At 42.8% G+C, this 24,805-nt stretch overlaps 1 long non-coding RNA gene across 22 annotated transcripts; it reads right to left on the reverse strand.

The window, feature by feature from the left end:
- Positions 1 to 613: 613 nt before the first annotated feature.
- LOC149128600 (uncharacterized) lies at positions 614 to 17,698 on the reverse strand. 22 transcript variants are annotated; one of them, XR_016221701.1, is made up of 10 exons: positions 17,590 to 17,693; positions 13,620 to 13,819; positions 12,549 to 12,661; positions 12,395 to 12,457; positions 10,510 to 10,643; positions 10,366 to 10,408; positions 9,634 to 9,683; positions 8,072 to 8,218; positions 7,536 to 7,827; positions 4,308 to 4,944 (listed from the first exon to the last, which is right to left on the reverse strand). It is a non-coding gene; the product is annotated as an uncharacterized LOC149128600 (long non-coding RNA). The 22 variants fall into 22 exon arrangements; XR_016221760.1 differs by lacking the exon at positions 4,308 to 4,944 and having other exon boundaries at positions 6,640 to 7,827; positions 13,620 to 13,753; positions 17,586 to 17,692; XR_016221756.1 differs by lacking the exon at positions 4,308 to 4,944 and having other exon boundaries at positions 6,642 to 7,827; positions 13,620 to 13,753; positions 17,590 to 17,698.
- Between the last annotated feature and the right edge of the window lie 7,107 nt (positions 17,699 to 24,805).

Genomic DNA, 24,805 nt, shown 5'->3' on the forward strand with positions numbered 1-24,805 from the left:
AATCTGTATGACAGGTTAAATGTTTTCCAAGAATGTACAACATAACATTTAAGTAGAAAAGCAGACTCTCCATCCTCAGAGAGACTACATTATAATGGACACAGACAGAGAACATATTGGTAAATAAACTAATAAATAAGATAATTAAAGTATTGGTGAGTGTTACAAAGAAGATACAATAGGATGATTTTCACAAGGAGTGGCTGTAATAGGGGAAGATATCAGAAAATCTCTGCATGATGGAGAGACTTGTGTTATGATCTAAATGATGAGAATACAGCCATGTTGGAAGACCATTAAACAGAGAAGGAATCAAAAAATACAGAGTCCCCAATAGAGAACTATGGATGAAACAAAATAAACTGGAGGAGGAAGAGAGAGAGAGAGAATAGATTGGGTACATTGGCAAGGACAGACGTGTTGGGATGGTTATGCCATGCAAGGAAGAACAAATACTACCCAAAACATGTTTGGAAGACATTAGGGACATTCAAATGATCTGTCCTTGACTTCTCCAGTTTCCACAAACTATGCTCAAGTAAAAGGAATAGACAATGTATCAATATTTTTTTATCTCTTTTTTTAAGATTTATTTTACTTATTTGAAAGACAGAGTTACAGAGAGATGTAGAGACAGAGAGAGGGGTCTTCCATCTGCTGGTTCACTCCCCAGATGACTGCAGAGGCTGGAGCTGTGCCAATCTGAAGCCAGGAGCCAGAAGCTTCCTCCGAGTCTCACACACGGATGCAGGAACCCAAGCACTTGGGCCATCTTCCTCTGCTTTCTCAAGCCATAGCAGAGAGCTAGATTGGAAGAGGATCCGTTGGGACCAGAACCAGTGCCTATATGGGAAGATGGCGGGATTTAACCCGCTGTGCCACAACACCGGCCCCTTTTGGTCTCTCTTAACAAGTGAGGGCTCAAGATTAGAATCTGGGCTGGCATTGTGGTGCAACAGGTGAACCAACTGCTTGTGACTCTGGCATCCCATATCAGAGTGCCAATTCAAGTCCTGGCTGCTTTTCTTCCAATCTAGTTCCGTTTATGCACCTGGGGAGGCAGCAGCAGACGACCCACATATTTGAATTCCTGCCACCAACTTGGGAGATCTGGATGGAGTTCCCAGCTTTTGGCCTAGACCAACCCCAAACGTGTGGTCACCTGGGGATTGAACCAATGGATACAAGATCTTCCTCTATCTCCCTCTCTCTGTCACTCTGGTGTTCAGGTAAATAAATAACAAATATTTTTAAAAAGACTAGAATCCATTCCTTTCCAGAAATTCTAATCTTTTCATTACTAACCTGTTACATACCCTTGATACACCTTGAACGACCAAATCTGAACATTTTCATGGCTAATCAATAGAAATGTATTAGACTGAAGAGTTCCCAGAAATACTCTTGAAGAGCTTACTTGGGGGCTATCTTAATTCATTTTCTGTTGTTAAAACAGAATTCCCGAGACTGGGTAATTGTAAAGACAAGAAAAGAAGCATATTTTGCCTTTTTCTCTACAAGCTGAGAAGTCCAATTCCATGGCACTGACAATTACTGGGTTTCTTGTGATGGCCTCATGAGGCATCAGCTCATGGCAGAAAGCAGGAAGACAAGCAGGCACATGTGAAAGAGAAAAGGGGGCTACAGTTGCATAATAGCTAACACATTCATATGGGGAAAAAAAGCTTTAATCCATTCATAAGGGCTCTGTCCCTGTGACACAAAACACCTCCCCCTAGGTCCTACCTCCCATCATTGCTGCATTGAGAATTAAGGTTCCAACACATGAGTTTTGAAACACACACTCAACCCTTAGCAGAAGACAAAATTTCATAAGTCCTACGTCAGAAGGGAATTTAAGAGGTCACCCTCATCATGCATGCCAGCAATCTGGGACCAATGTGGGTAAATTGCCAGAGATCTCACAGTGGCAATCACAGGGAAGTCTATAACCCAGGTTTACCACTACCCTGTCCATGGTTATTGTTATTATTCTTCAGAAATACCCATTTATTCATTCACCACTCATTTATGGAAGCGCCACTGGGCATTATTCATCAGGCTAGCTGCTTGAAAATGAATCAATATGGCCCTCTCTTCAACTAAGCAAGTAGGAAAATTTTAACACAAGATATGGTGGATGATATAATGAACTGATCAATGAAATTATTGAAAATCCTAGAGGAAGTTGGGAGTTACTTGGCCTTAGAGCATTGGAAAATCTGAATAGAAGCTTCAAACTTCTCTATATTGAGTTTTGAACCATAAAGAAAATCTGTCTAGTCAGAAAATTGAAGGAAGGGTGTTTCATAAAGGGGTAAAAACTGAGAAATTTGGAGTCAGTAGACCAAAGTGTGAATGGGGGGCCATGGTGAGGAGTGACAGTGTAGAGGCGGGTTGGAGACAGTCGAGGTCTGGTGGATCCATCTGAGGAGTCTAGCATCTATCCAGGAGGCTACAAAGAGGCATGAACTTTTCAAGGAGGTAAGTATCATGCTCAGATTTATTTCAAAGCTGCTGTAGACAAAGCATAGCAATTGAACAAAAGAAAATAGAAACTTCTGATGGTGCTAGCTTCATAGCCACACAAATGTGTGTAACATAATGCTCTTTGCTGTTGAATGTCTGGAGGTGTTTCTGTGATTGTGTCATATATATCTTCATAATTTTATTCAAAATCACTTATTGATACCTTACTAAGGACTGGGCACCAAGGTAAGACATGGCTTGGAATTTTTCATCTCTATTTTACAAGGTAAAAGAACTAGAGAGATTCAGAGTGGGGAGAGATAGCTTTTGGAAGAATTAGAGTAATTTGGAGTGAATGAAATTCAACCAGGAGGGTGATGGGTGGATAGGACTTATGCAACTAAAAAAGCTAAAACATTCTGACCAAAATGGTCCCCTTGTCCCAACCACTAAAATGGAAACCAAAAGTAAAGCTCAGAGCTTTTATTCCTTTATTCTATTTCCATCTTAGGAGTTAGAATACAAGTGCTTTGGCAATGTTGTAAACCCAGATTAAGTCTGAATCAAACCAAAGTTTCTGGTAGAAAACTAAAGGAGGAAAACCACAAGTGTTTCTGTTGGGTCCATGATGGCAGACAACAAAAGGAGAGTTTCCTCCACACTGACTGCCTGCAGGGGTACTGTAGAGACTCAGCCAGCATCGTTGAGTCTGATTGCCTGAGGTCTCACTGTGGAAATAAACGAGACAAGAACCCAGGTCTGCCCCTCCCCAGTCCAGGGCTATTGTTGTTATTCCCATTTATTCATTCACCACTCACTTATGGATGCCCATTTTGCACTAATAAGCTGTTCAAAAATCAAAATAAATCAATGTGATCACTTTCTCCCAGGGAATTAAGTAAGCAGGAAAGTTTTAATGCAAGATATAGCAGACGCTATAATAAAATGATCAACAAAATTTTGTAAAAGCCCAAAGGAATTTCTAAGGTCTTGGCATGTACTAAGCCTCATTTTAGATAATTCAGTCAGTTTCCCTTCAAGGTTTCCAGCCAAAAGTCCAAAATCTAAAGTGCAATCTCATTGTCACTGGACAGTTTGAAGGTCTGACAGATTGCCTCAACAGATTTATTGTATTTTGTTTTTGAACTTGCCTAATTTCCGTTAATGTCAGAGATAAAGCCCCCACCAAACAATCAATCATAGCTTTGTCCCACCCTCAAACAATTCATTGCAGCCCACTCTGCACTGTGGTAAATACCCCAGCGAAACAATCCTGAAAAGAACATGCAGAGCTCCTATTGCTCTTAGTTTTGTTTTTCTGAATCTACACTGTTGTCACCTGTTATAAATGGCCATAAGCAAGCTTCTGACAGCATGCCTGGAAGGCCATGGAAAGAAATTAACTGAGCTCTTCTGCCTAAGGAAGGAAGGTGCTGAGAGATGACAGCAACGCCAACCCAGATATGAGTGGACCAGGACAAGAGGGCCTACTCTTGGGGTTTCAAATGTGTCTGGCCTGTGTCCATGGCTAGATCATATATCTGACAATATCCTCCCCTATAATGCTTTGCAGGTCCTGGACATATGATCAAACCCCAAGCCTCATCTCTCAAGGGAAATTATATCAAGCCCTAACCAAGACAATCAGATTGTAAAAACCAGCAGAGGATCAGCTCTCTCCACAACTCACCTTTAAGGAAAAAGAACAGTGAACCAACAGGTGGCAGTGTGAGACCAAGAATCGTGACTGATGCTGCATTTCTTTCTCAAGTCATTGGAAGAATTAGGCTCAGCATTTGCCCCTGGGGGGTTGGGGGAGAAAAGAAAGAGTAGAAGTCAGCTAGTCAACTTGATTTTTATTTTTATAACTTATCTCCATGCACTCGGGGCAGACCTACATTTCTCATACACTAATCTTCCTGCTTAATTATGCATAGGCAATACATTCTTGGTGTGAGCAGAAAACAAAATAATTTTTATAGTCTCTGTGTCAAATGCATTTATTATTTGGGTCTGCTGACCTGTGCAGTGGTGGTGGTTTAGACAAATGGGGAAAATCAATATGACTTCTAACAAAAAAGATAAAGTTCCTGCAAAATACTGAGAAAAAGAACTTAGAAGCCAGTTAAAAATATTAATCTGTACTGACATGCAAACACAAGTGGAAGTCAAGCAACCTTCCCCCAGAGTGTTTGAACCTGCACCTATGAAAAAGTGAAATCTCATCGCTAAAGGTTATTTAACACAAATGCAGGCATTCTTTAACCACAGTTAAGCTCTGAACCACAGCTTAGAAAGTCTGCAGAGAAACTGAAAAGTAAAAACACTGTCCTGTGTCCATGTGACTGTTTCTAAGCAGGGGTTTCAAGGAATAAACATCCAAGGCCACGCTCTCCTGGATGGCAGAGAAGAGCACATTCTTCAGCTAGCATTATTGCCCGAGCACCAATGATGTTCTCAATGTTGTGCCAGGTGCTGGAAAGAGAAAACACAGCAGATCTCAAATCCACTCTTCTGCAGTCAACTTCCCCCAAAAATAAAAATAAGAGATCTTTACTTAGTACATACTAAGTTGATCTTCTGTATATAAAGATAATTAAAAATGAATCTTAATGAAGAATGGGATGGGAGAGAGAGTGGGAGATGGGATGGTTTGCGGGTAGGAGGATAGTTATGGGGGGAAAAACTTTTGGAAAAATCCAAAAGTTGTACTTTTGAAATTTATATTTATTAAATAAAAGTTTTCTAAAAAAATAAGAGATCCTTTGATATCTACATGACTTTCACCATGGTGGAATCTCAGGCTATTGAACTAAGCTACCCTCTTCTACAAGTTCAAACTCCTGGTCTCCTTAAACACCCATAACTAGCATCTCCTGGCTGAAGTTCATAGACAAACAAAAGGTCTTCCAAAAAATTCATTAGATACTCGTATTATGAAAAACTGAAGCATAGATTTCATATATGAATTTTATACATGATTTTCATATATGAGCCTGTAGGATTCTAGAGTCTGCATCATGCTGTGCAATCCTCAGAACCTGGACATTCATTTTTTCAAATCCAAAGACCCAACAACGCTGACTGCATCAACTCTCAAACATGCACACCCCATGTTTACCCAATCTGCAAATACAAGAGACTCAGCCCTTCTGAGGAAGAACATTTTTTGAACATTTTTTTTTTGCTATTATTAAACTTTGATGATCCCATTTTCAAAGAAAGGGAAAATCATGAATAGAACTGAAAAAGAGCAACAAAAAATCTGGAAGCATCGGGAGCTACATAGATATAGTCTTCCACTCACTTTAATTTTTGAAACTTTTATTTATTTATTTAAGAGGCAGAGAGACAGAGAGAATTTCCCATCTGTTGGTTCACTCCTCAAATGCCCAAAATGATTGAGAGTGGGCTGGGCCAAAAAGGAGAGACAGGAACTTACACCAGGTCTCCAACATGGGTGGCAGAGACCCAATTACTTGAATTATCAGCTGCTACTCCCCAGGGTGCACGTTAGAAGGAAGCTGGAGCCCAGTATTGATCCAAGGCACTCTGGGATGCTAAGAGCCTGCTACTCATTTTAATTTGAATGTGTTAGCCTCTGTGAGTGATCTCTGAAGTCACTGAGTTTATGGCAGGGGCACTTTGGAGAATATTCCTGTCTGACCCTCCCACAGAACTGCTGTAAGGGATAGGCTTTGCTGGCTGAGTTGAGTGGGCCGAGGATTGCAGCCACCCCTCAGCTGCTTTTGCAAACACTTTTTATCATAGCCAGTAGCCAGATCACAAAAGCAAAAGTGACTAAAACCCTGTAGGAATAAAATTCTACCAACCACCTGGGCAGATGTCATATCTTTCCACTGCCAAAAGTCACTGGTTAGGATACCTATGGTCCCAGCCGTTTCTGTGATACAATTCAGTATATTACACACTTACATGATGCTTATATTTTTGTGTGCCTTCAAAATTGGAAATACCAGATTCTATACCTGTGTTACCAGGTAAACTATAGGAAACTGACAATTATGTTTTAAGTTGCGGATCAACAACATGCTTATACATAAAACATGCTTTCACTGAGTTATTTGTTGTTGATCTGTGATTCAAATTTAGCTGTGTATTATGTATTTTTATTTGCTAAATCTGGAGACCCCAATCCACACAACAGTAAATCTCTATTTTATTAGGATATAGTTAGATTGTTTTGGGTATATAAGTATGTTTTTGAAATAAAAGGCTGTTTTGAGCCATATTTGAATAGAGAAAACCAAACTATCTTCAAAACTTCTATTAAAATCTTTTGATGAAATATAAGATCCACTAGTCATTAGTGACACTAAATCACCCCTGGATAAGTACGAATTCAGGTTTCCATATATCGGATCTGTTTGAAGTAGGACACTCTTGGGTTTCACCTGTAGTTAGTGGTAATGATGCTCCTGATAGGAACCCTCTTTCTGTCATTCCCCAGATCAGTGCCTCACCACTCTGACAAGGGCATCCTCCATAATTGCTGTCTCCTTATTCACTTACTCTGCTCTGTGTGGATCTCCACTGGCCCTAAAGCTGAACTTTGGACCTAGCTTAGTGGCAGGTGCACTAGAGAATGTCTGAATGAAGGCACCTGGAGGCTGCCAAAATTAAATTCATTTCCATTCCTTCATAATTTCCAAGTTTACCCCTGTGAGAAAGTTGCCATATATATAGTAAACACAAAATGCAGGGCACCCAATTAAACTGGAATTTCACATAAGCAACAAATAACGTTTTAACATAAATAATGTCTCATGTATTGCATAAGATACCCTTGCTCTTAAACATTATTCACTGTTCACCTACAATTTATATTTAAGTAGTATGCTAGAAAAGCTAGCTGGTAACATTGACGATGCATCTGTCTTCAACTGTGAGAAGTAAAACATCTGAGATTACTAAAACAAAACAAGCAAAATGGATAGGAACAGCAGCAGCAACAGCTCCACTCAAGCTACCTGATAGATTTCCCTTTAAGACACTAGGTGCAGTCTCCAAGTGTCCTCTCAAGCTGGGCTCTTATTTCACCTTACCCTCCTTCATGGTTTGAATGGGTCCTCTCCAAAATTCAGTAGTTGCCAATGTGATGGGATTCAGAGATGGGGTCTGTAGGGGGTGATTAGGCCATGAGGGCTGCTCCCCTGCTTAGTAGGATCAAGGCACTTATAAAATCATCTTAAGGCAATGTAGTAGTCAGATTGTTGTTGCCTTGACTGAAGCACCTGGGAGGAGCATCTTGGGAAGGAGAAAGCTTGTTTTGGCTGATGGTTTGGAGGTTCACAGGCGACGATCAGATGGCCCCATTAGTCTGACATCTGGTGGAGGCTGGCAGGGTGGAGGGAGTGAGGAGGGACAATCACTAGGGGAGCCAGGAGGAAGAGGCACAGGAAGCACACTTGCTTGTAAAACCCAACCGCTCAGAAGAACTACCTTCCCAGGAAAGTGCCCAAGGGCCTGAAGCCTCCCACCAGCCTCACTTCTCAGATGCCTTAATCAGATCAAATCTTCACCCTTACTCCACCAACATGTACCCATTGGTTGTTAACATAAGGCTTTGGGGGTTACATGCCTCCGTGAGTGTGGGGAGTCCTGTCCTTTTCAATCCATAACAGGCAGTGTTTGGGTGGCTTGTTCTCACATCAGCCAGGTCAGGGTGCAGCAAGAGGGCCTTCACCAGATGCCAGTGCCTTGATCCTTGACTCCTTAGCCTCCAAAACTGTGAGAAAATGAATTTTTCTTTCTAAATTGCTCAGTCTCAGGCATTCTCTGACAGCAGCACAAACAGACTAAGACACACCCACGTGCAAAATTGTTGCATTTCCCTGGAACGTTTTTCCTGCTTTCTGGAAGTTGTGAATCCTTGCCCTAGCTCTGTTGTGATCTATTATTGCCCTGAACTTGGTGGCAGTTTGAACTGTTTGCAAGACCTAAAGATTATACAGTTCCGAGAGGGTGCTCTTTAAGAAAGGAAAATAGAAAGTAAAACAATCACAAAACAAGCTATAAATTTCAGTTTAAAAGTGAATAGTTCCTTGGGATAAAAAATATTGGAAAATGTTTAAATTTGATGAATGCCATAAATACTATAAAATCAAGCATAATAATGAACTTGTGACATAACTCTATAATATTTTTGGATGCACTTTCTTTGATCAAACCAGAGGGCAATAATTTTATAATATCAGTTTTTAGAGAGAAAATATAAGGACAATCTTGTTTTCCCTTTATCTTGAATTGACTTTTAATTAATATTTGAGAGGCTAATCCTCCGCCTTGCGGCGCCGGCACACCAGGTTCTAGTCCCGGTTGGGGCACCGGATTCTGTCCCGGTTGCCCCTCTTCCAGACCAGCTCTCTGCTGTGGCCCAGGAGTGCAGTGGAGGATGGCCCAGGTGCTTGGGCCCTGCACCCCATGGGAGACCAGGAGAAGCACCTGGCTCCTGGCTTCGGATCAGCGCAGTGCGCCGGCCGCAGCACACCAGCCACAGAGGCCATTGCGGGGTGAACCAACGGAAAAAGGAAGACCTTTCTCTCTGTCTCTCTCTCTCACTGTCCACTCTGCCTGTCAAAATAATTAATTAATTATTAATTAATTAATATTTGAAAATGCATGTCAGTTCTGGAAAACTTTCAGTTTTTTTTTCATATACAGATTTGATCTGTAAGGTTTCAGGAATTTTAAGTTTTCTATGTAGCAACTATTACTAGCTAAGGTTTGAATTGAGATGCTGGCTAGTAGTTATCTCCATGGACATAACTGATTCCAGGCACCGTATGGGGAGAAGACTTCTGCACCATGCTGGTGATGGCACAGTAGCCAATAGCATCCATCTTTCCCTTAGCCTAGCTGCTTTGAATTGTTGGCTAGATGAGCATTAAATATATATGGCCCATGTTACAGTTAAGGTTGAAGGCTCCTTTGAAGGACAAAGTCACAAGTTTCTACTTAGGCTCCTTTCTGTGCTTGATAGAGAGACACTCATTTCCAAACCCATGCACATGTGTATATGTTTGACTACAAGAGTTATTGTTGCTTTTTTGTTGGATGTCATCGTCTCAGTAATCAGAAGAGCGGTCAACTCCCCATCCAAATATGAACATAGAAGAAAACTGTCTAGATCAAAGTCCCCACCTTATCATGAAATGGTTGTCCATTGAACTTCCTAAGCCAAATTTTCTCATCTGAAAAGTGGAATTGATGGAGTTAATAAGAGCCTCCCAACATGCATCCTAGGCTATTAGGAGAAACTTTGCATATCAAGTGGCTTGTACGTGTGAATTATTATGCTCTGCTTAATTTTCAGGACTGGATTCCTCATTTTTTGTTACTACATACAGTAAGTAAAAAATATGTCCCTGGGGCCACCACTATGGCATGGTGGGAAAAGCCACTGCCTGTAGCACTGGCATCCCATAAGGGCACTAGTTCAAGTCCTAGCTGATCCACTTCTGATCCAGATCCCTGCTAATACACCTGGGAAAGCATTAGAAGATGGCTCATGACCTTGATCCCCTACATCACATGGGAGACCTAGAAGAAGCTTTGGGCTCCTGGCTTTGGATCAGCCCAGCCATGGCTGTTGCAGCTATTTGGGGAGTGAATCAGTAGATGGAAGATTCTGACTTTCTCTCTCTCTCTCTCTCTGCCTCTGCCTCTGCCTTTTCCTCTCTGTCACTCTGCCTCTAAAATAAGCAATAAATCTTTTTTAAAGAAAAACAATGTCTCTCATGCTTCTTTTTTTTTTTTCAAAAATATTCACTTTTCATAGCTCTTTCTTGGAATTTTCAGGGAGTCTTGTGGTAGAAAGGAAAAGCAGGAGTTAACTAAAGCAGTGGTCACTGAATGAGTGGTCATTGGGGTCACCTGGGGACATTGTAGATCGCTGTTTCTCACACCCAGCACACACCTGCTGAAGAAGGAAACATGAAGGTATAACTTGGGAGTGTGTCCTTTTTAAAAAAATTCATAGGTCATTCTGATTATCAGTCTGGCTTGAGAATGACTGACCTAAGTGACGGTGAATGTTCATCTCCAGACAGATGTAGAAATCTCAGCAGACTGTCTTCCTTCCTCTCCCAGCAAAAATAGACCACAACTCATACTCTGGCTCTTCACTCCAACCATTGTGAACATTCAAAAGACTTAGGAAAATGAGAAAACAGTCTATAGTCACCTTCTCATTCAACCATCCAGATACACCCTTGAGCACTCACATAGAACAAGCTCCAGCCTGTTGGAGCGCTTTATACAACATCTCAGGTGTCATCTGGTAAGGAGTTCAGATCTTTGAAAATAGGTCAGGTAAACACCAAACTGCTCTTCTACAGGTCATTAATGACCTCCAAGCTGCGAAACCCAACAGAGATTTCAGTAGATATTTCCCATTCTCATGGTATCTAGCAGCTCATTTGCATTGAGCAAATCAAATCCTCTTTTCTTCTGTTCTATCCTGCAGGTTTATCTCTTACCTCTCCATCCACTCTTCTTCTTGATCAGATCCTCCTTCACTTTGTTGGAATCCTTCAAGCCTCAGTCTTGAGCCTACTTCTCCTCTTAGCCTGTGCTTTCTCCCAAGATGGTTTATTCCATTGTTGTCTGAAATTCCACCTTCTATCTCAAAGATCCTGAATTAATATTTCCCACTTTACCCTTTCCCAGCTCAGAAACCAAATCAAGACAATAGGCCATTCTTACTGTTTCTTCCTCTCTCTTTACTTCTCATCTATCATCAAATACAGCTGAGTTTTGCCTCCTATCTCTCTAAACCATCAATTGCATTTTATTTCCATCATCCTCATCCAAACCCAAGCCACACTATTTCTCACTTGGATTCCCTCTGCTTTCCTTGCCTCTTCTTATCATACCCCAAACACGTCTCTGTTCTACATGGAGCAACTAAAGGAAACATCTAGTTTTAACTCATGTCATGCTTTTTATTGAAAACCTTAATTTAACAATTTCCTTGAAAATCTTGATAGAAATACCCAAGTCTTCATTTACCTCAGTCTTACATAGCCTCTCCAGATGTAGCCTAGACACATTCTGCTTCTCCGTGTGCTGTAGCCGCATTGGTGGTCTTCCTGAAATTCCTGGAATTTGTCAAGATCTTTTCTCCAATTTGCTGTTGACTGTGTGAAGTGTCTTTCCTCCTCTCTGGAGCTAACATGTACTTATTCTTCAAGTCCTAGATTTCTGACCCATAGCACACTTCTTTCCCCCTTCATACATCCACATTTTCTATTGTGTGACTATTTAATATGTCCCTCTCCACTCATTGCGGACTTTGAATAAGCATGAGAAATATTTGATTGCTTGCCACTGTAAAATCAACAGAAAATGGGCACCTACTAAGCATTCAATGAATCTTTGTTGTGCAAATGAAGGAATGCATGAGTGACTGAGAAGGGAGAGGAGCCCATTCCACGTGTTTACTCTTTCCCACAACATTGTGTGTTTGTCTCCCATTTTGAGATTTCCCTATGGTTTTTGTTGTTGTTGATGTTCTTTTGTTTTGTTTTTTCCCCTCATTAGTGGGAGTTCTCCCAGGTCTGATTATACCTGAGCTCCCCAGCTTCGTTTACAGCTGAAGCCAAGTCACTAGGTTCCTCTGAATGTTAATCAAGCCATCTGGAAAATAGAGCATGAAATTGTAGATCCCTGACTAGCAGCAGATGCAGCAACTGAGCTGAGCTGTGTTTCCTTTTCAGTAACTAATTGCACACATGGTACAATGGGGAGAAAAACATTATAAATCAATTAGGCTATTACAGCAACATTATGCTCTGTAAATACAGAGCTGAGTCTTGTGTTGGAAAGTTGGAGATAGGAGCACCTGATCCTCCTTGCCACGGTCTTGGATAATTACTTACATCTTTACATTTAATCATCTCACCTCTGATCCGGGTTTCCAGGAAGATTGTTTTACTGATATTTGTTGAAGAGTTGATTTCCTGGGCTTCGAGGTAGAGAATTGCAGGAGGAAGATGGTGGTTAGAAAGTATTATTGACATAAAACATTCAAGACTGTGTTTGATATTCATGCTTGCCTTGAATATCCGGGGTCAGAGCCAGTTGGTGCTTTGGGCCAGGGTTATAACAGCAAGTAGAAGTGAAGCCTTGAGATAGCTCCAGAGTTGGCAATGCCCACAGTTGCCTAAGGCTGGGGAGACATTAATATGGACATAATAGGAATCAGATGAGCCTGGGCTTGGGTTGAAGAGAAGAGGGAGAGGGGAAGATTATAAAAGGCTCCTAATATTCTCTCTTTCTCTTTCCTGCTGTCTTTATTTTTACTTTTATGGGAATTGCACTCAGAGAAAATAACTGAATATGTTTAGGATGATAAAAGCCTCAGGATTTTTGGCCCATGGAACAAAGGGTGGGCAAGAAAAAGAGGCCAAGACTTTCATTGGGGAAAAGATAAAATTTTTATAAATAGGTAAGTGATGATTTTAGAAAAAGGATCTAAATACAATATTAAACATTCAATGAGTTTGAAGAAAATTAGCAGAAGTCTCCTAGATAATTGAGATGAGAACATTTCCACCAGGACTAAAATTATTTGAAAGCTGCTTCAGACGTTTAATGCTAAACTTTCTCTAACAATGCCACGTGTTAGTTTTGTCTTATCAAACAGTTCTCCTCAATCCAAGATGCAGATTGGAATGACACAGGAAGCATCAACAACTTAGAAAAGTTTGTAGGTTACATAGCATTGACACTCTTTAAAAGTTCTCTAAATGGAGCTGGCTTTGTGGTACCATGGGTTAAGCCAAGACCTGCAATGCTGGCATTCTGTACTGGAGCATCAATTTGAGTCCCAGCTGCTGTGCTTTCAATCCCTGGGATGCACCTAGGAAAGCAGAGGCTGATGGCTCAAATACTAGGGCTCCTGTCACCAGTGTGCAAGACCTGATGGAGTTCAGGGCTCCTGGCTTCAATCTGACCCAGCCCTGGGCATTTGCAGCCATTTGGGGGGTGACCCAGCGCATGAAATATCTGTCTCCCTCTCCCCGTTGCTCTGCCTCTCAAAGGAGATTTATTTCTTTTTTAAAGTTCTATTATGCTGTGCAGTGAAGTAGGCATTTAGTCCAGTGACTAAGATGCCTGCATCTCACCTCAGTGTGCCTGGGTTTGATGCCTGCTTCTCTTTGGCTCCAGCTTGCTGTTAATGCACATTCTGGGACGCAGCAGATGATTGAGTTACCAGTTCCCAGCTTCAACCTGGACCAGCTCCAGGTGTTCTGAGTATCTGGGGGAGTGAACAAGTGGAGGGATCTTCCTCTGTCTGTGTTTGTCACTCTCTCTCTTCCTGCCTCTCAAATAGTAATGAAAAGAATAAAAACATCATGATGCAGAATTTTAAAATGCTAAATTGGACATCATAAGAACCAGAAACTTTAAAATCTAAAGGTGGAAAATTTTAGCAGCAGGAACTTACATATACACATATGAGGATACATCAAAATGTTCATGGCAAACAGGTAGATTTACTTTGGTGCAAACAAATTTCAAAATCAACGCATAGTTTTTAATAGTATGGATTTTAAATGAACTTCTGAAAGACTCCTCTTGTGCATGGACTAATTTGCACCAAAATAAGCTTTTAATTCCATTTTCCCACAAACTTTTGGAAGTTCCTGCCTGCATTGGACTACTGAGCTCTGAGGTATTGACGTGAATCATGTCTGTTAAACAGCCACAGCCTGTCTGAGGTTGCTCAGAGAGTGAGACACGGAGCTGGAACACAGCTCACTTGGACTCGAAGGTCCATGTGTTGAGAATCCTGGCTTGCCTGTCTCAGCCCCTGGCCCACAGCCCAGCACACAGAAGTACCAGCATGTCCTTTGGAGTACTTGAGGGGATGACTCACAATTTGACCATTTTCATGCTCAGATTCTACAAGGAACTTGGTTATCTCAAGCACCTTGCTTTAGGTAACCATAGACAGAAATGGAACCTCAGAAATCTCAATCAACATCCACAGACTACAGCACCTGGCTTCCTTCTAAAATTGCTTTCAGCTCTCTGTTTATCTGGCGTTTGCAAAACCTCAGTTGCTGTGTCTGTAGTAGGGTCAGAGAGGAGAGAAAACAATGACCGTTTTGATGGTCTGGTGATATCCGTTGCCACTTTGTGCCTCTCCTTGCAGATTCAGTCTCATTTCCTGCAAGCTCTGCCTCTGGGCTTGAGTCCCCAACACCACACAGGGGCATCAGGAGGCCTGCAAAACAATCTGTGTTCTGACCTTGGTGTTACCAGGCCTATAAATCAGAGGGAGAGAGGTTGCTCCCTCTTCAAACAGCGGCCCAGGGGCATGGGACCAGGGAGCAGAAAATACTGAAGGGCGGGGTGAGGAGCAGGCGGAGGAGAGGAAGGGGGTGCCCAGGAACAATGAGGACAGAGGGGACTTTTCATTCTGACAGAATGGACTGCTTCCTAGACGTCAGAGGATTATCAGGAGGTGAGATAGCAGAATGCTATCAAGTAAACACTTGATCATTAGCATTGACTCAAGAGCATCCCTCCCTGTAAACAACTTTTGTGTAGAGGGAAACGAACCAGTTAACGGTTGAGAAGTGGAAAAAAAAATCCCTCCTAAGGATTCCTTACACTTAACAAAGTACTCTCAAGCACATTTATTCATCCAGTTGGTCTATCAGCAGGTGTTTGTCTAGCTGGACTCTGATACCAGGCTCTAGGCTCACTGAGACAGAGTGGCCCACAAGACAAACATCAACGTTGGCCTCATGGCCTTGCAGTCTACTGGGGACTACATATATGGAGGAAAATGTGCAGAGTTGAAGGTACCACAGGAGAAAAAGAACGGGGCCTTGTATTACATCATTGATTTTTTAAACACACGTCTAGATTTTTTTGAGGTTCTTCACAATTTTTAATTCTGTTTTTTTAACAAATACATAATAATTGTACATAAAATGGTGTTTCAAAAAGTTTATGGAAAATGGAATTAAAATATAAATTTATTTTAATGTGAGTATCAAGATTTATGCAGTTTTTTTAGAATATGCATTTCCTTGAACTTTATGAAGACCTCTCATACTTAATGAGATAAAATATGATAATTCAATACATGTGTACATTGTGTAATAATCAAATAAGAGTATTTAACAAATCCATAGCTCCCTAGATTATCATTTCTGAATGGTACAAATATTCAAATATAGGGCCAATGCTGTGGCGCGGTAGAGTAAGCCTCTGCCTATGACGCTGGCATCCTATATAGGCGCCAGTTCGTGTCCTGGCTGCTCCTCTTCTGATCTGTTTCTCTGTTAATGGCCTTGGAAAGCATGGAGGATGGTCCAGGTGCTTCGGACCCTGCACCCACAGGGGAGATTCAGAAGAAACTCCTCATCCCTGGCTTCAGATCTGCTCAGTTTTGATTGTTGCGGCCATTTGGGAAGTAAATCAGTGAATAGAAGATCTCTTTCTCTGTCTATACCTCTCTCTGTAACTTTGCCTCTCAAATAAATAAATCTTTAAAATACATATTCAAACACTATTCAATCATAGAAAACGCTGAAATCTTGTCATTTGCAGTGATATCAATGAACCTGGAAGAAGTTATGTTAAGAGAAACAAGCCAGACACAGAAAGATAAATACCATCATGAATAGAAGCCAAAGGAGTTGACCTCATAGAAATCAAGAGTAGAATGGTGGTTACAGAGGAGAAAGGGGATGGAGAGAGCTTGATTATCAAGTACAAAAATACAATTGGATGGGAGGAGTAAATTCAGTTGTTCTGTTGCTCAGTAAGTAGCATGATAAATTGTTTGATGAATTACCTCATTTTAAACTTCTTTATTATCTCCACTTCATAGTGAGGACCAAACAGCTGGTCATGCAAAGGCTAGAGACAGCATATTCTTCCTTGAACTCTTACACCCTTGTCACTCGGTGATCAACACAGGACACCGTCAGCTTAGCTGCTTCCCCCTCTCCTGGTCTGAAACTGCTTCTGTCACACCAAGTTCCATTCTATATGGACTGTCACAAGCAACTGGCATCACAGCAAAGAGTACCAAGGCTTCTCAGTCCAGTGCCTAAGGTGGCCCAACCCAGTGAACAACCTCAACATGCACTGAAAACAGTTACCCACAGCGAAAACCCGATGATGAGGCGGTTCAGGACCAAGCCACCATTGTGCCATGTGGTTCACTGAAACCCCAAGTGTGCCTGCCAGCACTGAACTCTTAGATAAGCATGTTATCTTTTTTCTTTTCTTAATAAGAGGGAAAGGGAGAGGAAGGGAAGAAAGGGGGGAGGGAGGGAGAGAATGAGAGAGAGAGAGAGAGAGAGAGAGAGAGAGAGAGAGAGAGAAAATGAATGTTCCCATCCACTGGTTTAACTCTACAAATACCTAAAATGGCCAAATCAGGGAGCCAGGAACTCAGTCTAGGTCTCCCACATTGGCAGAAGCCCAATTACTTAAGCCATCTCCATTGCCTCCCAGGGTCTGCATTGCAGAAAGCAAAAGTCAGGAGACAGAGCCAGGAATTGATCCCAAGTACCCCATATCTTAACTGGCATCTTAAAGGAAAGGTGACATGCCTGCTTGCTCCTACTTGTTTCTTTATTTTCTAAAACTTTTAATTTCAAAGCAATTTTAAATTTACAAAAGTTGAGAAGTAGGATAAAAAGTTCCATATACCCCATAGTCAGCTTCCCCATCATAATCTCATATTGGTATGATATATGTGTCACAATTAAATACCATACCCAGATTCTTTTATTTTTTAATCTAAACTCCTTCTATCCCTCTTACTCCTCTCAGTCTCTATAATTCTCATTCTATTGTCAGATCAAGTTATTTTTTTAACCTCTCACATTTGAGGGAGAATATGCAATATGTGTCTTTCTGTGTGCCTGGCTTATTTCACTTATGTCCTCCAGTCCTATGCATTTTCTGCTAATGACAGGAGTTCATTCTCTTTTATAGCTGAGTAATATTCCATTGTGTCGCTCCCCCATTCGCGGAGGAACGACACTAGACCCTGCGCTGTTCTTTTTGCCCGGCTCTTCCCGGGTTAGGTTGTAAGCCAGAAGATGAAGCCAACTCACTCACTTCCCGGGTTAGCTGCCGGCCCCCCGCCTCCGGCCGGCTCTCTCGGGGACTGCTTAGATGTTCCTCAGGTGTTCCTGGTGCATGTTGGCTCCTCCTCCTTTATAGTCCTCTTCCACCAATCCCAACTCTGCTGCCCACATGCTGAGCACGCTGCTCTCCTCCAATCAGGAGCAGGATCAGCTCCTGCAGCTTATCAAACTGATGAGGCAACTTCGTAGAGGTTGTTTGGTCTCTGTCTCAGCGCCACATTGTGGGAGAGCAGATGCATAGAATAAGTCTTAATTCCAGTAACTTAGTCTAGTCTCAGTTGCTCCCCACACATTGTGTGTGTGTGTGTGTACTTAAGCTTTTCTTTATCCTTTCATCTAACCCCTTGTTGACTCCGTATCTTGGCTCCCATGAATAGTACTGTTAACACGGTGGAGCAGGAATCTCTTTGATAGAAAGCGTTCTTGTCTTTTGGGTAAATACCAGAAGTGGGATTGCTGAACCACATGGCAAGTGTATTTCTCTTTTTTAAAGAAATCTCCATACTGTTTTCCACAGTGTCTGCAGTAATTTATAATGCCATCACGAGTGTTCAAAGTTCCCCTTTCTCCACAGCCTCACCAGAATTCGTCACTTTGTCTTTTTGATAACAGCCATTCTGAAAGAGGCAAGGTGATGTCTCACTGTGGTTTTGATTGGCATTTCCCGGTATATATTTTAAAACACCAAAGTTTTCATTCTTAGACCAACTCTTGGTGAGTTTGAAGCCAAAGCTATTGCAATTTTGTATACCCACTTAATAAAGGGAACTGTATTTATACTTTTAAAGTTGCTATTTGCTAAGTGCTAGGTAAAGTCTATCTCTGATCTCTCTTTTTTTTTTTTTTACAGGCAGAGTTAGACAGTGAGAGACAGAGACAGAGAGAAAGGTCTTCCTTTTTCCGTTGGTTCACCCCCCAACTGGCTGCTATGGCCCACGTGCTGCAGATCCAAAGCCAGGAGCCAGGTGCTTCTCCTGGTCTCCCATGCGGGTGCAGGGTCCAAGCACTTGGGCCATCCTCCACTGCACTCCCGGGCCACAGCAGAGAGCTGGACTGGAAGAGGGGCAACCGGGGCAGAATCCGGCGCCCCAACCGGGTTTAGAAACCGGGGTGCAGGCGCCGCCTGTGGAGGATTAGCCTAGTGAGCCGCGGCACCGGCCTCTGATCTCTTCTAACCATTTTAGTTGAACATAAGTTGGTTTCTCTTTCAGGTCAAGTTTTGTGATGCCTCTACCATACTAAATCTTCCCTCTTTAGAGCATGTTGAAAAGAAGTGAGGGGACCAGAATGTTAGCAGAACAGGTATCCATTAGAGGGCTGCAGGTTAGAGTCCCAGCTGTCCCAATTCAGCTCCTTGCTAAGGTGCCTGGGAAAGCAGCAGCAGATGATCCAAGTCCCTGTGCCTCTGGACTCATGTGGGAGACCCAGAAGAAACGCCTGGCTCCTAGCTTCAGATCGGCCCAGCTCTGGCTGCTATGGCCATTTGGGTAGTGAACCAGTGGATGGAAGATCTCTCTCTCTTCCTCTCTCTCTCTCTTATTTTCAAAGTCTTAGACTCAATGGTATTAAACGGACATTCTTTGGACAGAAATGATCTACTATTGGCTTATAATAATGACTTTCTTATTAAAGCAATGAAATATGTTTTTTTTTTATTTTTATTTATTTGACAGGTAGAATTATAGACAGTGAGAGAGAGAGATACAGAGAGAAAGGTCTTCCTTCCATTGGTTCACTCCCCAGATGGCTGCGCCAATCTGAAGCCAGGAGCCAGGTGCTTCTTCCTGGTCTCCCACACGAGTGCAGGGGCCCAAGCACTTGGGCCATCCTCCACTGCCTTCCAGGGCCACAGCAGAGAGCTGGAGTGGAAGAGGAGCAACTGGGACTAGAAACAACGCCCATATGGGATTCCAGTGCCACAGGCGGAGGATTAACCAAGTGAACCACGGTGCTGGCCCTGGAATATGTTTTAAAAAATAAATCACATTCAAGAATGCCAGCACACTGAGTCACGCCCACCTAAGTGCAGGGCCTCTGGTTGGGCTGGGAGGGGAGGCCCCATGGATTCAACTGTGCTGCCCCCCATGGAGTTCTGGAAGCCCAGACTGTGCCTGGGAAACCTGTGCTGCGCATGAGATCTGCAGGCACAGATTAATCCTGGAGGCAGAGGACAGGCCACGAGGGAGCCTGCACTCTGGAATTAGAGACCTGTGCCTTAGTCCTCCTTTCAAGAACGATACAGTCTCAGAATGAGTGGTTTAGATGGTCTGACCTCAATTTCTTCATCGGTGTAAAGGGATAATTAAGACATATGTCACAGAGTTGTTATGAAAGCTAAGTTATATAACATGTTAAACAAATCCATACCCAGTGTTTGGTCTACTGTATGCGTCAGATAAATCTTGTCTCCATACTTTTCATTTCTAAGACTCTTCCCGAATCTCCTAACCTCATGTTGCTTTACACAGTGGATACATAGTCATACCTCAGTATCTGTCAAGGCTTGGTTCCAGGACCCCTGCAGATACCAAAATCCATGGATGTTCAAGTCCATTATGTAAAATATTCAAGTATTTCCATATAACCTACCCATGTACTCTCACTGTGGACTGGAAATCATCTCCAGATTATTTACAATTCCAAACACAATGTAAACACTATGTAAATACTTGTTAGAACATTTTGTTTAGCAAATAAAGATAAGAAAAAACACTCTACATATTCAGTACAGACACAAATATTTTTCGATTACTGAGTCTGCAGTTGGTTGAAACCTCAAGCTATGGAGGGCCACTTGTATCTGGGGTTTTGTGTGTACATATTTACAGAAGCAATTCTGCTCTTCCACTGATAAGTTACCTGTTTAGACATGTATTACTTTCATTTTACTGAGTAATTAAGAATGAGCAATATGACTTCAGCTTAAGCTTTTCTGTCTCTTGTCATCTGGGTCAAGCATCCAGTGCCCTCATAAACAGTTGTGAAAGAAATCTTGGTAATTTGATGATCTTTCATAGCTCCCTGAAGCAGAACACAACTACATAGCTTAAAAACAGACTGCTTTTATCGTTCTCTTTCAGAACAGCAAATGGTCTATTTTAAGAATTTTATGACTTTAAGAACACAAATTCAACTCTAGCAAGCAAAACAAGTATTTCAGAGGCATATGGCAAATACTCAGACAGTCTTGTTGCCAGTCAATCCATTAACCTATCACATGGGGGCCGGCGCTGTGGCTCACTAGGCTAATCCTCCGCCTGCGGCGCTGGCACACCGGGTTCTAGTCCTATTCAGGGCACCAGATTCTGTCCCGGTCACTCCTCTTCCAGTCTAGCTCTCTGCTGTGGCCTGGGAGGGCAGTGGAAGATGGCCCAAGTGCTTGGGCCCTGCACCTGCATGGGAGACCAGGAGGAAGCACCTGGCTCTCCTGGCTTTGGATCGGCTGCCAGGCATAACGGCCATTTGGAGAGTCAACCAACGAAAGGAAGATCTTTCTCTCTCTCTCTCTCTCTCTCTCTCTCTCTCTCTGTCTAACTCTGCCTGTCCAAAAAAGAAAAGAAAAGAAAAGAAAAGAAAAGAAAAGAAAAGAAAAGAAAAGAAAAGAAAAGAAAACCTATCACATGGGAAGGCCCAGCATCAGACATCAAGATACAGGTCAAGATGAAAGGAGGATTGAATTAGCTGAGCCCTTGACTTCACAGTAATGGAACATCTTTCAAATTAAACAAAAAGAGAAGGACATCCTACAAAATCCAGGACAACACCTGCAGGTTGGGAATGAATTTAAGCTCCTGGCTTAAATGCTGTCCCACCACTCCCTATATCCCTCTTTATGGACATTCCCTTTGTCTATCTCTCCCATCCCCACCCCACACCCTTGCTTGTTTCCTCCTCTAATTGTTCAGACCAAATGGTGAAAAACAAGGTTTCTCCCCAAAGCACAATTTACCCTTGGAAAAACAACAGCAACAGAATCTCTCTATGTCTTGATTTCAATTGTCCAGATGAAAGACAACACTTGATACGGTTTGAGCAAGTACCATCTGCTGAACCCTACTAATGGTGTCCAGAGGACATGGCCGCATGGGGAGTGGGAGTCAGATGGGGGATTGAATGGGGAGTGGGTGTGAACAAGACAATTTCCCAGAGTGGCAGCAGGTAGATGCTCATTGATATGTATTCCCAGTGTCTTCAGCTACACCCCTGTCCTGGACTGTTAGCTCTGCTCTTGGGCCTTTGGAAGCACTGGCCAGAGCAATGGGTACAGCTTCAGAATTGTTGGTGGGAGGAATGTAAGTTTCTATTTCAGAGGCAGAGAATGGCATTTCTGGAATGGAGCCACAAATAAGAAAATAACCGGTGACAGTATACAGGGATCCACTGATCTGACAAGCACTAACGGGTGCAGCAGTGGTTGTCCAGAAAGAAAGAATGGAAAAAAGACTTTGGGGAAAACCAGCAAAACTCAGGGACCAATCTACTTCTGAGGTCTCAAAGAGCCAGAAAACAGAAAGATAACTTGGATATTCTGTTCCCAGTGACCGGAGTTGTGCATTGTTATTGATATTTTTCGTTGTCACAACCTCCATTTTTTGCTGCATGTGATTCCTCTTCTGTTAAGCTCAGTTTCTTGACTCTATTCCTCAGCTAAATAGACTCCTTCTTCCTTGGTGGCTCTCATGACCAAATTAAATCAATTTTCAAGGCATGCACCTGCCTCAGGGCCTTTGCACTGTCTCTTTTCATGTACTGAAATGCTCTATCTCTGTTACCTATGTGACTCTTGCTCTTACCTATCTTTAGACTGCACGGTTAACCACTCTCAGCTGTTGTATGCATTTAGGTTGTAAGCCAGAAGATGAAGCCAACTCACTCACTCTCTCTCCTTCCTTCCCCATTCTTCTCCCTTTCTCTGTCTCTTAAATAAAAATAAAATTTGTGCCAGGCTGGTCTTGTGACATAGTGGGTAATGCTGCTGCCCGTGATGCTAGCACCCCTACAGGTACTGGTTTATGTCCCAACTGCTCAACCTCCAATCCAGCTCCTTGCTAATGGCCTAGAAAAAGCAACAGAACATGACCACAGTGCTTGAGCCCCTGCCACCCACATGGGCGATCCGGATGAAGCCCCCGGCACCTGACATCAGCCTGACTCAGCACTGGCCATTGCAGCAATGCAGAGAATGAACTAGCCGATGGAAGTTCTCTCTCTCTCTCTCTCTCTCTCTCTCTCTCTCTCTTTCTCGGGGTGTGTGTGTGTGTCCTTCTCTTTCTCTCTGTAACTCTGACTTAAAAAAATGTATGCAATTTAAGACCCCCCATTTGTGGTACTTTTCAACTACAGCCCAACAAACTAACACATCATGAAATAAAAAACACACACACAGGCTCTGAGCCTGATTTGTTTGTATATAGCCTTATTACTGGTGCCCGTCTACCCATTCTTTTTGTCCCTTCTCTATCGCTCCAGAAGCTGCAATGAGGAGAGGTGTCCGGCTCCCTTTAAAGGATGCAGAGTTATGCACATTCAAAAAGTCACTTCTCCATCCTGAAAGCCAACAGGAGAATAGCAAGAAGAACACTTTTGTCAATGAAGACAAAATTAGCTGGAGCCTTTACACCATCTGTACAGTCTCTCACTTATTCAGGGCCAGATACTGATGGTGTATCATTTGCACATCCAGGGAAGTCTCACGGACCCTAAGGAGCCACTCACTGCCCTGCATTCCAGGGCTCCTCCCACCAGGCCCATTCACAGATGTTCTGAGTTAAGTGAAAGGCAGCACCCTGTTTCCATAGGAACGGGAGGCAAAGGCTCCCTGAGGGCCTCCTAGTTTAGCACAGCTCCTTTGCAGGACCTGCTGGACAAGAATTTGTCTGAGAGTGAGCAAGCCCTATTTGGGGACAACGCTAGGCATTGGGGACACAACCCAAACATGGTCCCAGAAGAAGAGACAAGCAATAACAACAACGGCACGAGACACGTTGTGAGGCAGGCGATGTGTAGTGACATCGAGCTCACAGGGGCAGCATCTAACCGAGCTTCAAGTCACCAACAAACACTTCCTTGGGCATGGGACCTCTGAGGCTTCAAATGCAAGAGCAAGGAGACCAGCCAGCCAGGGTGGTGGGAAGAAGGCCGGAAGGCGACTCTTCCAGACAAAGGAAGCAGCTGCTGTGTCTCCAGGACTAGGGGAGGAGATCACCTACAGGGCTTCTGGCTTCAGAACTCCACTGCACTGGTGACCTTGACTGGAGTCGTTTGTAAATCAACTTCTCTACCAGCCAGGACGTCCCTGGACACCCTCCATTCAGAACAGTGGGTGATTCACACAGCTTCATTCCTAGTCATTCCTAGCATGGCCCACACGTACAGCTCCTCTTGTGTGCCAAAGGCAGGTCTTCCAGCAGCCCCGTCTCTCACGCGCTGGCCCTAAATGTCACGTCACACATTCCTGACTCCTCACACCATCCGAGACAAAAACGTGTGTTATGGAAGATTGATGTTCCCTATCTTTGAACTCAGCCTGGGCTTCTTTCTCTATGATTAGGGACAGCCATAAAGCCTGGCCCTGCTGGGAAAGCCATTCCACTTGTCTGCATGCTCCGTTTTCCCAGCAGGGTCACTGTGGCATACGTAGCATGCAAAGGCCTGGGAACAGAATTTGCAAGAAATTATGGAAAAAGGATTTGGCTGAGACATTACACTTGACTTGTACACTTTTCATGTCTCTGTCCCTGTTTCTGAATGTCAGATCCAAGTCAAGTCCAACTGATACCCTATGGAGAGCCTGGTATACCAGGTGTGTGTGTGTGTGTGTGTGTGTGTATACTGTATAATTGCATATACAGCTGTTCTTTGGCATTTGCAGCAGATTTCTTCTAGGACTCCCGTGCATGCCAAAATCCATGGATGCTGAAACCTCTTATACAGAGTGGCATGCTATTTGCCTGTAACCTGTGCATACCCTCCTATATACTTTAAATCATCTCCACATTACTTATAATGCCTAATATAACATAAGTGCTATGTAAACACTTGTTATACTCTGTCACTTAGGGAATAATATCAAGAAAAAGTCTGCAGATGTTCAGGACAGATGCAAGGTTTTTCAAAAAACTGTCTTTGACCCAGGGTTGATTGAATCCACAGACTCAAAGCTGGTGGATACAGAGGGCTGATTTATA

The sequence above is a fragment of the Oryctolagus cuniculus genome, chromosome 1 (genome assembly GCF_051225735.1).
Source record: "Oryctolagus cuniculus isolate XC-2025 breed Fujian yellow rabbit chromosome 1, ASM5122573v1, whole genome shotgun sequence".
In the NCBI taxonomy this organism is placed as follows: Eukaryota; Metazoa; Chordata; class Mammalia; order Lagomorpha; family Leporidae; genus Oryctolagus; species Oryctolagus cuniculus.